Source organism: Falco rusticolus, chromosome 4 (assembly GCF_015220075.1).
Source record: "Falco rusticolus isolate bFalRus1 chromosome 4, bFalRus1.pri, whole genome shotgun sequence".
Lineage (NCBI taxonomy): Eukaryota > Metazoa > Chordata > Aves > Falconiformes > Falconidae > Falco > Falco rusticolus.
Window position 1 is genome coordinate 95,102,362 of NC_051190.1, and position 13,822 is coordinate 95,116,183.

Consider the following 13,822-nt stretch of genomic DNA (forward strand, 5'->3'; position numbering starts at 1 on the left):
TGCCCATCACGCTGGGATGTTCTGCTGCTCATCCCTGCAGATGTAAGCGCTGCGCTATGCCGGGGACGCAGGAGCTTAAGCGGGATTCAGGCCAACGGCAGATAATCGGTCTCACCGTGACAGCTTGGGGGCGTCCAAGTATCAAGGGCAGGGCCCCCACCCTGGGCCACGCGTGGGCCCGCTGCGCTCTGCCCGGCCTCTGTCCCCAGCGCCGCTTGTCCCCCGAGCCCTCGCACCACGGCCGGGGGCCGGGAGGGCAGAGAGCCAGGGGTCGCGGGGGCCAGGAGCCGCGGGCCCGGGGAGGCCGGGAGCCAGGAGTCGTAGGGGCAGGAGGCTGCGGGTGCCGGGGACCGGGAGCCGCGGCGCCGGGGGCCAGGGGGCCCTCGATGAAATTCAAACTGAGGCGCCGCCGCGGCCCCGCGCGTGCAGTGAGCTGAGCCCCGCCCCCTCCGGCGCCCGCCCCGCCCCCTTCCGCGCCGAGCCCCGCCCCTGTCGTCCCCAGGGCCTGCGGCGGTACCGGGCCGCGTTGCGGGACCTCTCCTTTTCCCTCGGGCCGGAGCGGCGCGTCGGGGGTAAGTGTCGCTGCCGTCCCTCGGCCAGCAGCGGGGGGCCGGGGGGAAGGGGCGAGGGGAGGGAAAGTGCCGAGGGGGACACGGGGCTGTCGGTGGCTGGGGGGTGGCCCGGCCGCGCCTCCGGCGGGAGCCGGCGCTCCGGCGGGGAGGCCGCGGCTGAGGGGAGAGGCGCGAGGGCGGCGCGGGCGGGGGCCAGCGCGCGGTGCCGCCGCCGTATGCGGCCTCCACCTCGGCCGACCTCCCTCGCAGCCTCGCCCCGCCGGTGCCGCCGCCCTCCCTGGGGAAGGGGCGGCCCGCTGCGTCAGGGCGGCTTTGTCCTGCTGGTGCGGCGCCCGCTGTCCTGCGGGGGCGGCGGCGGTGGGAACGGCGCAGGGCCGGGGCGCGCGGAGGAGGAGGAGGAGGAGGAGGAGGAAGGAGGTCATGTGCCGGGAGGCGGTGGCGGGGCGGGGGTCCTCCCTCCTGGGAGGGGGCGCTGCGGCGGCTGCGTACAGCCCGCCCTGCGGGCCGGCCTCCCGCACGCCCCGCACCTCTGCTGCGGCCGGCGGCCCCGGAGGCTGCGGGAGGGTGGCTTTGTCCCTCTCCCTGAGATCCCGGTTCAGCCAATGCACCTTCACCGGCGGAACGGTGACCCGCTTGTCCTGCTGATAACGGTGTGAACCGCCTGGGTTCCATCACGGGCAGGTGGGAAGCTGAGGCTTAATTTTAGCGTCGTACTGAATTTAGGCAACGTTGGGAAGAGGCACTGCCCGATTTCAGCATCCGAATGAAAAGCGAGTTATTCATTCTTGAAATGTGACGTTTTGCATCTGTGTGAAGGGTGACACTGGTACATCTGCAGGGCAAACTGTTGAATCTTAGAGCAGTTGGATCTGCATTAGCAGTTAAAGTTACCCCTTGATGAAGTGCTAACACTGAGTCAGTTCCCAATGTCGTGCTACTCAGGTGCAAGTAGATACACTGATTGACTTCAGCATGGAAAATATTCACCACAAAATACTAAACGTGAAGGAGGAGTTGCCTGGTTTGGAGGTATAAGGCCATAGCAGTATTTTAGCACAGCATTGTCAGTACGTTTTATTATGCGTTGTTTGTCATCTTGGCTTTTATAATGTGATGTAGGATTGTGTTAAGCATTAATTGCCATGAGAGCTGTCAGTTTGTTCTGCAAATGCTAATTTTTTGGGGGATTGTTAGTCAATCCAACATAGCAAGAAGGCTCATTTCTATTTATAAGATAATAGGGTTATTTTTATTTTTAGTAGATTTTTTTCATCAGCTTTGCAGTTGAAGTAGGCCAGATGCAGAGTGTTTGGGGTTTTGTCAGTCTGTTGATAGTGTTCGGGGCCAGACATTTCAGATAAAATGCAGCAGTGGTCCTCTTGTTATGACACAGATCCTTAAGTATTTTACCATTATTTGCATATTAGACTTTTTTCAGGATAAATGTTGTTCTTTATAGACATGGTATGTTGAGAAAGAAATACTTGACCTTTGAAATGATGCTGAGATTTGTGAATTACTAAACTCAGTTCAGATGGATTAGACATTCTTTTTGGTGCATTCAGGCCAAAATGTGGTTTTCTTGACATGAGACATTCTAATTTTCATAAATTCTCAAATATTTAGCCATGGGTTTTTCAAAATGAGTTTAGCACAATTGTTCTCTGCCTTCCTTCATGCAAAAGAATGTATTTAGGCAGTAACATTTTAAAATTCATCAGACCATCCTGGTTAGACATGTGTTTTAATAACTGTATTTGAAACCTGATTTCTAGTAAGGAGGATTAATGGGTTTAACTTGGTGAATGATGTCAGCCTACACAATATTGCCAGTGCTTTTGCAGAAAAGATCGGTGACATGGTGATGGTAAATCACACTTGTGATAGCAGAAACTGTGATTTTGCATGGTTAGCCAGCAGCATCTGGCAGCTCAGCTGAGTCACTTTAAAGGATCACAGATGTATTGCTTGTTAAATGTTATGTAATTTAACTGTATCTGCTAAAAATCTGTTCCTAATTTAAAATCTTTAGTGATTGTGTTAAAAGATAAATTGTGTATTACCTTTCTGCCTCACTGTGTTAAATTCAGCTAGGATTAAGATTAAAAATGGGCAGTTGAAAAAAAAGAATCTTGGTAAAGAACCAAACAAATATCTTGTAATGACATCACGCTTTTCATATTTAGATCAGCTACTCAGTCATCAGCTGAAGCCCTGAAAGAGCATCACTTCACACATCAGGAGTTAATTTCTCTCTAGCACTGACAGAAAAACTTGAAGAATTTTGTGGAAGTGTGTTAGAATAAGTATTTTATACCGAAGGTTCAGATGTAGATGTTTGCTAGAATTTGCTGCTGCTTGGACTTGGTCATTATTTCCTTAATGTCCTTTAAGCCATGTAGGGAGAAAAATGGCAATAACAAGTAAAAACTGATACTTTTGTTTTGAAGCATCTCCAGGAGTTCTAAAATAGGAGTTAAGAGTGAAAAAGCTTACAGAAGTTTATCCCATATTCTAAAATGGATGTCAGTTTCCTAAAGTACTGTATTTCTTAAGAGCTCTAAGGAATTTCCAGGGCTTGAGTTTGCCTGAAGAAAACTTTTGCACCATTTTGTTGAATAGTTTTTGAGGGGCTGGCAAGATCCTGAGTGTTTCCCACTAATATGTAAAATGATTGACGTATTTCAGTAAGAGTTGTGCAGTTCTGTGCTAGCAAAAGAAGAGCTTTTCTTGTCCAAGTAGTATCAGGCTAGCAGTCTTGGGGCACGTTTGTTGAATTGGAGAAGACAAGAAACAAAACAATGCGAGTATTCTATGTAATAAACCAGTATCATGCTTGATGTTGGAGGCAATCAGTAAGATGTTTGGTCTCTTTAAAGAATTGTATTTTGTATTGAGAGATGCTGTCATGATAAAATAAATCTTTTGGGTGTCAAAGCCATATTTATTTGGCCTACAGTTGTTTTAACTCTGGGAAACCAGGTGGGTTATAAGCCCTTGTTGCTTAGTATTCAGTGCTTAGTGGAGTACAATTTGCAGTGAAAGCTTTTTGTGAGCTGATCTTGGGTGGGCTACCAAGTCGGCTTCAGAGAGCAGGTAATATATGTGAAGAAGAGTTAAGACCAGATTTGCCAGACGTTTTTGTGTTTTCTCTTTGTACCACTTCCCCTTTATGCCCACTTCTCCCCTCTCCCTGCTTTTGTAAGAAATCAGTGTATGCTTTTTTCTTTTTTCCCCTCTTTTTTTTTTTTTTTTGAATTGCGTGCAGCTACTGCATGTTGCTGGTCTGTGTGTATATATATGTATGTATACTGTATTTTTGTATGTTTTATATATTAATATAACTTTGGGGAGCTGATTGGATTTAACCTCTAAAATCCTGGTATGGTTTCAGGTCTTTGGCAAGACTAGTCTAAAATGGGTGAAGTTTTATTTTTAAGAAAACAGTAACTTAGTTTTGGTAATTAATGAAGGGAATACTATTAATCAGAACATACTGGTTTCAAATGGGATGATGTCTCATCAATTCTGTAACAGAAACACTTGTTCTTTGTATGCTCTAAGGATGTAACAGTGATAAAATACACACTTCAGTTTTGTAGTTTGCAGTGGTTAAATGTGTTGGGTACAGATGAAAGCTGAGGCTCTCTGGGATGTGTTATCATGCACCCTTTTTGTATTTTAGTTTTTTGTATTTTTCTTAAAATGAATTATAGTTGCATATTTAAGATCACCCTCAATCTTCGCAAATGCTAAACTCTGCACATTTTGAGTTCTCGCAAGGGTGTTTTCAAGTGTGTCATAAATTCAGCATGGAGTATACTTTCACAGTCACTTTGGTGCTGAAGAACTGTTTTTCATATGCCGTTTCCCACATCTGGTTTGAGCATACTTGTATGCAGGCACTAAGTCTCACTTGCTCATTTTAGAAGTAAAACATCTGGGATATGCTGTTAAGAAGGAACCCAGAGGGGAAAGCAGCAATAGAAATTAAGGCAATGCCAATACCAAATTTACAAACTGTTTACTGCCATTTTCTCAGCTCTTGTCGAACAAGAAGTGAAGTCATTGTGAAAGGACAGTAGTGTTGTGCAGGACACTGCTCAGTAGCAGGGCTTCTTCAGTTGCGGGGAAAAATTAGTCCAAGGTTGGAGCACTTTGATTTGACTTTCTAAATCTGTGAGTCCCACTCTTGGGATGGGAGGAGGTGACGTTGCTGTTTCCTCAGATGTCCTGCTGACCCAAAAGATTGACTTTTTTTCTTTCTCATTTTAGCCTGCAAACTGTGCCCTGCACTCTTCAGCACCTTCTTCCAGTGTTCTAAGAAAAATAATTGTTCAGCACAAATGTGGGATGTGTGCAGCTGCCTTGTTTCTTCTGTTAGGTCACCATTAGAGCATAAGAAATTGGAGAAACACCTTTCACAGGGAAACTTAAATAAAAAAACCCCAAGTGGTGGGTTGTTTCCTTTACAGGGAGATTTTTTTTTTTTTTCAGATAAAATTTTTAGTCAAGTGAATAGCACACCTTTAGAATTATGTTATGTAATTGTTTTGTAAAGAATAAGACTTAAACCCCATGTGAAAGAATTAATGGGAAGTAGACAAGACAAAATAACATAAATTTGCTAGCAAAGGCACAAATACTTGTGTTTCTACTCACTTTCTAATCAAGACAAGTTAATTGCTGCCCTTGCTTTCTTTTAGTCTGACATCTAGCCATCTGCCTGGTGATCTGTCTTTCAAAATCTAGGTGGTAAGTTTCAGGGCTCACTGGTATGAAACCAGATGTGCATGATAAACAGGAGTGATATGTATGCCATATAAGCTATACTCAAGTATATTTTGAGTATTCATCTCACGTGTTGGATGAAAAATGTTCTTTTGGCCTGAGGTGAGAGCTGCTGCTTCAGGGTTAAGCAGAGCTACTGGAATTCTGAATGCTCAGATAAAGCCAAACTCTTTGTAAGGAGTTCTGTTCTGTATGCTGGTAAGTCTTGCCCTGCCCCTCTGACGGGAAGTCTTCCCAGCCTTTAAATGGGTTGCATATTTGTAACTTGTAATTCCTGCTGTGTTGCTTAATTGAAAATCTAGAGTATTGCCAAAAACTTACACAGAGTATCTTGTGCTTATTCTATGCAGGGAATTTTGTGGGCGTGCATCAGTTTGAATTTTCCAGTGTTATTTTGATTAAAGTCTCTAGTGCCTGTTGAATGCAACACTGTCTAAATGGTTTTTTTCAGCAAATAACTAGCTGGCGACTCAGTCTAGAGGTTAGACTGTAAGATAAGGTCTATCTTTAACTATGGAACTAGATGAAGCCTCTGTCGTTGTGAATGTTGGAGTAGGCTGTATGTGTGGAGCTGATGTACCATATCCTACGGGCAGAGTAGGAAGGTATGCTTTACTAGTTTGCAGGAATTTCATTAGAATAAAGCTGAAGAGGAAGGGAGCCGCAGAAGACAAAAGTGTAAAGGAAATACAATCCCATGTAAGTCAGGAACAGCAAAGGACAGATGTTTTGATTGAGGGAAAACTTCGTTTGCACTGAACAGTTATGGGAAGTGGTATCTGTGGTACCATGTATTTTGGGGGTTTTTTTTAGCATTGGGCTTTTTCAGGTGGTCTTTAATACCTTCATGCTGGTTCATACTACTCAGGCTCACTGTTGAGAGCCTGGACCTCTTCATGCAGTGTGCAGCCATGAGTTGTAAGTTCTGCCTGCTCCTTAGACACTTAATATTGATTTGAAGCAATTGCTTTTAATTCTGTAGATGGTGGCTCTGCATTTGGGCCTTTTGATGATATAATGTGACTGGAATGCTAAGTAGAATGTCACATGCCAATGGAAATGACATATCTTTACTATTTTAAGTCTCCTTTCCAAATGTTAACTGCTGTTCTTTTAGCTTGTAGTTGGTTATTTTGTAGTCCCCTACAGTAGTCTAAAATAGTAGATTTTAGTTCTGAATAGGCATGTGCCATGGTGTACCTATTTATATAGTTAAGAATTTCTGCCTCCCTATTTTAAAACTAGAGATTGTAAAACCAAAGTATTCTTGTGTACTTTGTGCTTTAACTGGAATAAGAACATCTGTAGAGAAAGGATGCAGACTAGTCTTAAAATTCCCAGATATGCTGTGAAGTAACTAATAGGAAAACAGATCAATTGGGTCAATTCGAATAAGTACAGAATAAGAATTTGAATAAGAAATATTTTTGTTTCATTTGATTCAAGATTCAGATGCTGTGTCTCTGATCTAACATGTCAAGAGGTAAGGGTTATAAATTACATGATGCATCCATCACTCATTAGGCAAATTCTCATTACTATAAAGGCTACTACTATGTGTAGGGCAGGTGTTTTTAGGTGGTCCTATAAACCTCTGAGTATTGCTGGATATCGGAGTTATAGTAACATCTCCCAACAAGGCTTAACTAGTGTTCTGAAAGTTCAGGAAAGACAGGAGTTGCCTTAAAATTGTTACAGGTTAATTTTTGCTATGGCGAGTATTTTATTTTATTTTTAATGGCTTCCTCTCATGCCTGAATTTTGGCTAACCAACACATGCAGCTGAGCTTGAGTTTTAAAGCAGTGACTGATAAACTCATCTCAGTCACAGCAGGTAGCATCTAACAAGGGGCAGCTTGGGAGACTTGGGTAGAACCGTAGAAAAAATTCTCTACTAATGTTCACCAGAGAAACTGTTAGAGGTTTTCAAGACTCAGCTGTTGAGAGCCTCAACTGATGAAGTGTTAGCACTGGTCAAGTCCAGTGCTGGTCCTGCTTTGAGGAGGAGCTTGGACTACATGACCTCCAAAGATCTCTTCCAACCAACATTTCTCTGGTGACACAAATTACTGAGTTTTCGTTCTCTCCATTTTCTATAACTCTGTACCTGTTTTGTGTCGGCCAGATATGAGTTTCTCTTTTTAGTCTGCTCATGCTATTCATGTTAATGCGCAGGAGCACTGTGTGCACTTCTGGGCCCCACCACTTAAAAAAGCTGTGAAGGTCCTTGGCTGCATCCAGAGGAGGGCAACCAAGCTGGTGAAGGGGCTGGGGGGCGTGGTGGCTGAGGGGCAGCTGAGGACACGGGGTTTGTCTAGTTTGGAGGGAAGGAGGCTGAGGGGTGACCTCGCTGCTCTCTACAGCTGCCTGAGGAGGTGGAGAGGGACGAGCTGAGCTCTGCTCCCTGGAACCCACTGCCAGGGCGTGTGGGAGCAGCTCAAAGCTGCGTCTGCCAGGGGAGGTTTGGACTTGGCATGAGGGTGGTCAGACCCTGGGACAGGCTTCCCGGAGAGGTGGTCGATGCCCCCCTGTACCTGTCAGTGTTGAAGAGGCATTTATTTGGGCAATGCTCTTAATACCATGCTTTAACTTTTGGTCAGCCCTGAAGCAGTCAGGCATTTGGACCAGGTGATTATAGGTCTCATCCACCTGAACTATTCGATTCTCTTCTCCTGCACTCGTGATGAGTTGAATAACAATGAGACTGCTATTTACCTGAAATGGCAGGGTTTTTCAGCTACAAAACCACTCTCAAGGACACATAACACAATGGATGCAAGTGGAAACAGGATTTTTGTTCTCTGACTGTGTTTCAGGGCTGATGTTCACAAGCATTAACAAAATGCACAAGTGTAGCCAGGAGCAGGCTGATGCAATCCTCGCTTTAGCTTGAAAAATCATCACATGAAGTCTGGCAAAGGAAAGTCAGAGAGCTATAGAAAGGCACGAATGCCCTATGCCTTGTGGAGAGCCGTGTGCTCTTGAGGCTGCCTGGGGAATACCGATTTCTGTCTCGCTCCCATGTCTCTTGTGAGGAGGAGTTAACAGCACAGCTGGTACCCAGCACAGTTGCTAGGATCTCCACCTCTCCAGGCAAGTTTTCACACGGAGTTTCTTGCAGTGTCATGAATGACAGGCTGTTTTATCTTCCTGGTGAATGTCCTTCATCCAGGAGCAGCAGGGAATGAACTTGCCGGTCTGTAAACATCATTCCTTCCTAGGATGCTCTTTTGACCACACATCCTTGCTGAAGCCTGACATAGAGAATACCCCAGACAATGGGACTGCCTGGAGCCAAAAGAAAGGGTGCCAGCTGAACCCAGCCTCCTTCAAATCAGGGGCAGGCACTGTGTCAACCCACAGCTGATACAACAGTCCTGACAATATATATCTGATACTGAAAAAACAGAAAATAAGTATAAAATACTCACCTTTGGCAGAAAGAGGAAAGCAGATAACTGTTGCACAAGACAGCTCTTTCAGGAAAGAGCTCAGAAACAGCAAGAATGTCATTTTCTCTCTTCTTTTGTAGTAAAATTCTTTGACATGTATTTTAGCTTGAAGAAATCCAAATCCCAAAGAATCCCACACCTAGTTTGTAATTAGATTCTCTCTTTGATTTCTAAATTATCTTGTTCTTTTAGCTTTTGACAAGAAAGGACTATATCTAATGTCCTGAATCACTGAGGATGCCAAAGCTTGGATAATATGGCAGCATGAATAGAGGCCAAGCAGCCGCTGTTTCCTGGAGAGTGAGGATGAAGTGCATGGTATTTCCAAAAGCATGGCACGCAGTGATGACAGGTATACTCTTCTGCCTTCAGAAACTTGCTTCGCTGTGCTTCTTGGCCAGGGATGCATGGAAAGCGCTCTTGTGCCTGCCGTGTGCTTCCACTGCACACAGGGAGAGCTGGAAAGTGGCAGGTCCTGATGGGGCAATGAGCCTGGAGCCCTGCCAAGCAGAGGCTGTTTTGCACAAGCGAGAACCCTTGGGGAGATAGTGCCAAGGGCAGAGCAGAGCTGGCCCATGGTACAAAGCGGCAATGGGCGAGAGAGTCCGAGAGAGCCGGGGCACGAGCGGTGCCTCGGGGGTGCGAGAGCAGCAGGCGAGAACCTGGCCGAAAGGGCTCGGAGGAGCCCTGACAAGGGGCTGTGCTCGGTGCGACAGAGGACAAGAAGCAACCTGCGGGGGCCAGACTGGGGCCCCCCTCCCCGGGAGCCCCGAAAGCTTCCTCCCCCCGGGTGCGGGGCACGAGGGCCACCTTCGTGGAGCACGAGCAGCGGGCACCCAGCCAGAATGGCCCAAAGGAGCCCTGGCCAGGGGCCCTGCGCGGTGCTGCAGAGAAAGGCAAAAAACCCCCGGGGCAGGATGCTTGGTAGCCCACCGCGGGGGGAAAAAAAGCCTTCCTCCCCCCAGCTGCGGGGCACGAGAGGCCACCTTCGCGGGGCACCAGCAGCAGGCGGTGACCTGGCCCGACGGACCCGAGGAGCCCTGACAAGTGGTCGCGCTCAGTGCTGCAGAGGAAGGCGAAAAACCCCCGGGGGCCAGTGCCAATGTGCCCCGGGGGAAAATTCCTTCCTGACCCCAGGCAGCGCTGGCGATCGGCTGTTCCCTGAGCATGTGAGCGGGACCTGCTTCCTCGTCCCACGGGCTGGGCACGCCTCCCGGGAGATGCCAAGCCTCTCCCTCTGACCTGGAGCCATCGCAGGGGCTTCCAAGAGTGACCAAATGCCCCCAGCCCGATCTACTTAGGGGGCAAGACTCCTGCTGGCACCTGATGGGACACCAGTGGGTGCTCCAAAGCTCCGGGACCCCTGGCAATACCTCTGCATCTTGTTTCTTACGGCTGCTGCCCCTGGCTCCACGGGGATGAGGACGGCGAGCCCTGCGGCGCTCCTCAAGAAGGCGTTCCCGTGGTGTTGCCTCCGCTGTCCAGCTGAGAAGGCCCAACAGCCTCGGGCACCCCCAGGGGTGGGTGGTTCTTCTCCTCTCCTGAGGGGCTGGTGTCTGTTCCCCGAAGGCTGAAACATCTCCACCCGTCAGATGGGCTTTGGCCGTGGCCCTGCCGGGAGCTGCCCTTGCAGCGGAGAAGCTCCAGCAGCCTTGTCCAGGCTCCAGGCTCCCTCCCTCAGCCCCCAGGGAATTCCATGATTCCCTCGAGGGCTCCCTCTCGGGTGTCTTCAGGCCGGTGCCAGGCCAGCTCTGGCAGGGGGACCCGGGATGATGCCCCTTTTATACTCCCCCAGGGCACTGTGACAGCGCGTTGCCGGGTGACGGCGCTGTGACATGGGGTAACACGGGGGTGACACATTGCCCCATGCGCAGCCCCACCCCCACCCAGCACCCTTGGGAGGAAGGGCCCAGGGGGCTGTCCCTGCCCTCGGTGGCCATGCACGGGGCACAGCTGATGGGCGTCCCTGACGCCTCCTCTGCCACTCAGCTCCTGAGGACAAACCCCGGGCTGTTCCTCCTCTCTCAGGCTGTGGCAGGGACCATCCCTGCAGCCCAGAGCCCAGCCCTGTCACCATCCCCTCTCTGCGCCAGAGCTGATGTCCATGAGGCCACACAACAAGGAGGACCAGGGACACAAACTCTTTTGCGAGGGGATGACAGGATGGTGTTGGTAGCTGCAGCCTGGAGCAAAGCCAAAAGCGTAGCCAGAGCTGTAGGCAGGGATGGTCGGTGCCACAGATGCCATGGAAATGGCACAGGCTTAGAAAACCAAGTGAGCAGAGGTTTTGCTGGTGTGGCGGAAAGGCTGGTCATTTTCAGACCTAGAACACTTGGGTCCATGCCCAAAGCACAGCCAGACAACTCTTTCTAACAGCAAGTATAGCCCATTGCTGCTATTGCCATCACATCTTCTCCCACTGAATCCAAGCTACGCAGCTGGCCGTGGTTATATGGGGTACAAAATATGCTTCATTTGTGGGGTAAAACTTCCACAGTTCATTTGTGACTTCCACCTTTATGAGCGCTGTTTACATACCTTGATTTGTGAGAAGATGTTCAGAGCTTACCTAAACCCCTGGCAAATCTCCTTTTCCTTTACGATTTAGTATTTTGAGTACTGAAGGATTAACACAAGTACTTTGTTCTTGTTTTGTACGTGTGTGCCAGAAGTCATATGTACATTGAGGTTATATAAAAAACCCAAAGGGGGAGTCGGTTTTATACCATATACATTTCTTTGGTTGTCATGATGCCGGAGACGGAAGAAAGGGGGGTTGTTCCCTCTGTGTAAATTTTGCAGAGACAGACGGCATGCATGACTTCCTCATCATTCCTTACCAATGCACAAAATGCCATGTGTTACAACACTTGTTATGGTGAGGTCTTCGTCTGGGAAAGAAGTCCTGGGTTGCTTTGTGTTCTTTTTCAGTAGCTCTTTTCCCGCTTTAGGCTTCCTCCTTGATACCTTTCTTGGGAGCGATGGCAGCCCTTTCAGCCTTTGTCTGGCTTCTTGTAGTTGTCGTCTTCTGTAGGTCCTCCATGCTCCTAATCAACTGCCTTTGTCTTTGCCTGCCTTCATCCCAGATGGAACATACCTTTCTTGAGCCCAAGGAATGAGAAATGTCCATAGTGGTGCAGGTGGGTGCTCCCCAGGGCTTTGCACAATGCTTGTCCTTCCGATACAGATACCTTGCCTGTCACACAAGAATGCGTTTGCCAGGATCACATCTGTGGCTTATAGTCACCCTGTGACTTACTTGTGCCTCCAGGAACATTTGCCTACTCCTGTCTTTTCAAATTGTAGCAGAAACCGACGGCGCTCCACCTGACGTTGTGTTACCTGTTCCTGCCCCGCAGTCCTTCATGCGTGGTGGGTTGATGTAGGGGGTATCTCTTCCGCGCGAGCTTCAGCCGGTAGCGAGGGTGGGGGCTGCAGAACTCTACCGTGAGGTACATCTTGTTCTGGTTTGTGGGTGGCATGAAATGGAGACTAGGATGTGTGCAATAAACGTATCTTTGGAGAAGGCAGGAAGCCTACCGATCCTGAATGATGTTTTTCTGCAATCTAAATTTGAAAGACTTGAGCATGAACCTCGCTGCTTCATAGATCTGATGATGTCCAGGCATGAATGGTGGAGCCTGAGAGCTGTGTTAAGGGGGCTTTCACCCATCAGTAGCCTGGTGGTGTCCAGCTCCATGCAGCCATGACCAGCAGATCCAGCCCTGCACCTGCCGGCTGAGCAGCAGACGGGCCGTGTGGGTGGGCTCTGGACGTGGAGCTGGTGGTGTCAGTCCAGTCACTTTCCAAATGGATGTCTGCTTCTTAGGGAAGAAAATAGCCACAGCTGATGTTAACGGAGCTTCCCCTGTGGAAGTTCCATTGGAGAAAGCGCCCCATCAGCCCCGAGAGTGGAAAAGCGACAAGAGTTCAAGCACTGGTGGGTCAGTGTGATGCAGTTAGTGGCACAGCTGTCTGCAAGGATATGCTTTACTCTCCAGCTGTGTGCATAAAGGTGGCTGATGATTTTTTAAATGAATCCTGCAGTGATTTAGTGAAGAGGAAGGTTGTTGCTGGTCATGCTGAGATGGGTATGGAGGTGGCTGGCTAGCTGGCCATCCAACACTAAAAGGCCAGTGCCTCTCCGCACCTGTAAGATAGCTGCAAAGAAGGACTGAAGATTTTGCTTTTTATACACCTGCCTGAAACCACCTGAGAATGCTGGTGTGATTAAATGACTGATTATGTTACTTGGTTACAAAGGAACGTACTTAAGACTGGTTTTGTAATTAATGAAAGACACTATGGAAAACAGTCTTCTAACACACATTTTGTGGTGCTAATCAGTGTGCAGAAAGCTGCCAGGCTATGTTTATTCTGTTAAAGGATCTCAACGTTTTGGTGACAGCTCAGTGTGACGAGAGGCCCTCGCATGTGTCCAGATGGGTGTCTGATGGATCAGCCATCAGAGGGAGGCTGGAGATTAATTCCCTTGCCGCGAGAGCCCCCTGTCCAGACAGCTCTGAGGCAAAAGGCAGACTGTCAGTAGGAAGGAATTCAGACTATATGGACTTTTAAAGCTAAACGCAATGTTTTGAGTGATGCTGGAAAATTAACCAGTAGCCAGTGCATTCTAAGACCATGCTTCCTCTTTTCAGAGGGCCCTGTGGGGCAAAGGGATGCTGAAGGAGCACATCCCAAAAGAATTAGCTCTAGCTGTACTAATTGCATTCCTGTACTGTGCTGTATCTAGCAACAATCCAGACTGGAAGTAACAATTTCCTATATAATTGGCACTGACTACCACATCAAAAAACCAAAGGTCACTCCTTTTAGCCAATGTAGATGGAAATTTTTTTGGAAGTGCAGGTGTTACTTGGCTTTTCTCGTTTGTTCACAGTTTCTTGGCTTTTCTGTTTTAACTATGGCCACTGTCGGCCACATCTTGGGTTCATATCTCATCCCAAACAGTTTCCTATGAACCGCTGTTACGCAGCAGGGCACTTG

The 13,822-nt window shown here is 48.1% G+C and overlaps 1 protein-coding gene across 5 annotated transcripts in view; it reads left to right on the forward strand.

The window, feature by feature from the left end:
* The first annotated feature begins 252 nt into the window (after positions 1–252).
* Positions 253–13,822, forward strand: part of STARD3NL (STARD3 N-terminal like) — a 31,510-nt gene continuing 17,940 nt past the window's right edge. The window contains exons 1-2 of one of the 5 annotated variants that reach the window (XM_037383510.1): positions 253–572; positions 9,008–9,167. The gene's annotated coding sequence lies outside the window, so the exon portion shown is untranslated. The remainder of the gene's footprint in view (positions 573–9,007; positions 9,168–13,822) is intronic. The other 4 variants (XM_037383509.1, XM_037383512.1, XM_037383513.1 and 1 more) reach the window with 4 other exon arrangements.